The sequence below is a fragment of the Corvus kubaryi genome, unplaced genomic scaffold, assembly GCF_017639235.1.
Source record: "Corvus kubaryi isolate FWS band 111438036 unplaced genomic scaffold, C.kubaryi_AGA036_p1.0 37189, whole genome shotgun sequence".
In the NCBI taxonomy this organism is placed as follows: Eukaryota; Metazoa; Chordata; class Aves; order Passeriformes; family Corvidae; genus Corvus; species Corvus kubaryi.
The window spans coordinates 645,542-649,411 of record NW_024581054.1 but is presented as its reverse complement, the minus strand read 5'-3'; positions in this window follow the sequence as shown (position 1 = coordinate 649,411).

Here is a 3,870-nt window from a genome sequence, read left to right as displayed (position 1 = left end):
TGTGCACACAAGTGTGCAAGGGGTACATGGCTGTACATGTGTGCACAAGTGAGTGCACACCTACATGTGCCTGGCTCTGCCATCCCCACCCCAAAACTCCCCTTTCCCCCCCCCCCTAAAATTTGTATTAAAAAATCATTAAAAATCACTAAAAGCCTAAAAAGAGGATGAAAAATGCAATTCCCCTTGTTGGTCTTGTTTAAAAAAAAAAGTCCCCAAAATAAAAAAAATGCACAAAAAACGCACAAATATTGAAAAAACACCCCAAAAGCACAGGAAATTATTGCACCACAAAAAGGTAAAAAGAGAGGGGAAATGGCAAAAAAATAAAAAAAAGTTGACTAAAAGTTGCACAGAAATTGAAGAAAAAGGGGGAAAAAAAACAGGAAAGGAAAAATAAAGAACAGAAATGTACAAAAATTTTAAAAGCCTGACAAAAGAAAGAAAAATCAAATATTGCACCAAAAAAAATCTTAGAAAAAAAACACAAAAAAGAAAAGCTAGAAAAAATTGTGCACCAAAATGCACAAAAATTTAAAGAGCAAAACAGGGTGGTGAAATGCAAAGAAAAGACACCAAAAGAGCAAGTCCCAAAAGCACTAAAAAGACAAAAGCAGAAATTGCACCAAAACCCAGAAAAACTAATATAAATATTAATTTTCTTTCCTAAATCTGCCCGATTTTGCCCCAAATTTGGCCATTCCACGCAATTCCTCAACTGTAAATTCCACTAAATAACCACTGGCTCCATCCCAGACCCTTTTCCCCCTTTTTGCCCATCCCAAGCGATCCGGGTTGGGGTTTTGCCGACTCGGCATTCCTGGCGGGACCCCTCCCCGGCGCCGCGGGAATGCTGATGGAGGAAAACGGCCGGAGCGGGATAATCCCGGCGGGGCCGAGGGGCTGGAGGGGATTTAGGGGGATTTGCTCCGGGGAAAAGGGTTAAAATAACACCGGGGGGAGGGCGAGGGGGAGGCCGGAGGCCACCGGGATGGGCTCGGCCATTCCAAGGGGTACGGTTTTGCTGGGGATCGAGGCCACAAGGGTGGGCTCAGGGAGGCGACCTCTGTCCAGGACAGGTCACAGGGTGGGATCAGCCTCTCCATGGGACTGGAGTTCTGGGGGAGACCCGAGGCTACAGGGGTGGGCTCAGGGAGTCCAGCGGTGCGAGAGGACAGGAACAAAGGGATGGCATCAGCCTCTCCATGGATCCGGGTTGTGTGGAGGACCGGGACAAAGGGATGGGCTCAGCTTCCTCATCCTCAGTCCCTTCCCCACCACAGATTTCGGCTTTGACGCCCCCAGCACAGCCCCCCACCCCAGGGATGTCTCCTGCAAACTCTCGTTCCCAGCAGACAAGGAAATCCGGGTTGGCGATCTCTTCGATCCCTTCCTTGCGCTGCATCACTCATGACAAGCTCGTTATCTCACTGCCTCTCCCATCCCGACCCAGACTCACCCTCCGGAGCATCAGGGACACGCAAGTCCTGGTGACACATGGGATGTGGGGAGGGGATTTGGACACGACTCCCATTTTTTCAGGTGAAGTCCAGGCTGAAATCATCTTTCCAGGAATGTTTTTTGGGGTAATAAAGCTGGCATCACAGGATGGATCATGGGAGAGAACGTGGCTTGGCTGGGACTTGATGCCATACACCAAAAGTCCTGGATTATGCCTTAAAATATAGGGAATCCTAAGAATTTGACGCCCAACGCTGAGCATCCTTGGGATGGAGTTAATCCACTCCAGGGGGGAATTTATTTCAATATTCCCAGTGTCCTCCAACATGTTTGAGCCTCGAGGAGCTTTAAAATATTTCCCTGAGGCAAAAAGTTGGGTTTTATTCTTTTAAAGTCCAGCCAAAAATCCCCAAAAATGGGATTTCCGGAGCTCCACCATCCCAATTCCTCCAAATCCCAAAAAAATCAAGGAAAACATATGCAGGAGTGCAGAATTCCGGTACAACAGCCCCAGCCCCCAACAGCTGGACCAGCTGCCAACATCTGCCCGGCGCCACACCCCAGTGATCCCGCCAGCATTCCATGAATTGGGTGAATCCAGAGTGGTTTTCCTGGCGTGAGGCTCTTTGAAGGTGTGGGTTGAGTCGGGGTCAGGTCACCTGGAAAACCGCAGCCCAGGTGATGAAATTGGGGATAAAGTCCATCCAGAAACAGGATTTGTCATAAAATTGGGTTGGGCAATGGTGACACAGCTTCCACAGGGATTTCAGCCTTACTTGAAATGCCCTGGCTTGGCTTTTCCTTTGGGATTTTGAGCTGGTTTTGGCTTGTTATGTGGGGGATACTCCTGGAGCCTCCTGGTCCAGCTCTAGGGATGCGAGGGAGCTCCTGAATATCCTTAGTATTTGGATTTAGCAGCTGGATCTCCTTGGATTTCACTTTTTATCCTTAAACCTGGATTAGTTAAACCCCAGGATTAGCAAAACTGGGATTAAAGTGCATTAAACCCTCCAGTCCTTGGGTTAGAGTAGACTGGAGAAAGGTTCTATGTCTGAAAAAGCAGGAACACTGGTCCAAACAAAATCAATTATTATAATTTAATGTATCCCAATTAATAAATAAAAAGTTTTCCAGCCCAGGTAGCAACTTCCTTGTCCTAAACTGACCTGGTTTTGTTGGCTTTTCACTCAATAAACACAGCAAAGATGGGAAAACAAAGGGAAATTCTGGTTTATCCATGAAAAGGGGAAAATTAACCCCCAGTTCTGCCTCTTCCGAAGGTGGGTTTTCCATTTCATCCCTTATTTTGCATTTTTAGGGCACCACGAATGGATGAAAACATGGGGAGAAAAGAGGTCGGGGCTAAAAATAACCGGGTGAGTCAGGGCCAGCACCAGGAACGTTGTGCCAACGGAGCCAGAGCTGAAACCCATGAGAAGAGGAGAGGAGAAAATCCATTTTCCCTTTGGCTCCACATGTTCATGCGTGAGGATTCCTAGTCCTTCTCCGAGAAGAAAGGAAAAGGAGGATATATGGAGATATATATATATATATATATGTGTGTGTGTGTGTCTATAAATGTGCATTTAATCCTGGTTTTCTCATTCCATAAACCCCCCCTGGATTTCCCAAGAACCCCTAAAACAGCCAAAACAGCAGAAAAAGGGGATTTTCCCTCCTCTTCCATAATACTATGATGAATTAATTCCCAGTTGCCTATGATTTTTCCCCTTGGGGAGCTATTTCTGGAGTCAAAGGCTGTTAATGACAATAATTAATCATTAATGATAATAAGTGGATAATGGCCACTCCTGTGGGATGTTCCCTTTATTGTTTAATTTTTGGATTAATTCTTTGATTTTATTTCATTCCGTTGCTGTGATGTGGAGGATGCCATGGGGGAATTGTTTGGGGAGAGTTGCTGAGTTTTTGGGGTTCAGTCACTGGGATTTTTTCCACCTGGGGAGAAAAAGGTTGGAACGGAGAGGAAAAAAAAGGTGGGATAGGGAGAAAAAAAGAGATGGATTACAAAGAAAAAGGGTGGAATAGGGAGAAAAACAGGAAGAACAGGGACGAAAAAGGTGGAATAGGGAGAAGAGGTGAAACACGAATTAAAAAAAAAAAAGGTGGAATGGAAGGAAAACAAGAGTAGAGTGAAGAAAATTAGTGGAATAGGGAGAACGAAGTGGAATAGGGAGAAAATGGGTGGAACAGAGTGAAAAAAGGGTAGAATAGGGAGAAAACCGGGAGGATTGGAGGTAAAAAAAAAGGTGGAACAGAGTAAAAACAAAGGTGGGACGGAGAAAAAAGGTTGGATCAGAGAGAACAAAGGTGGAATAAGGAGGAGAAAAAAGGTATAATAGGGAGAAAATGGGCGGAACAGGGTGAAAATAGGTTGGAAGAGAGAGA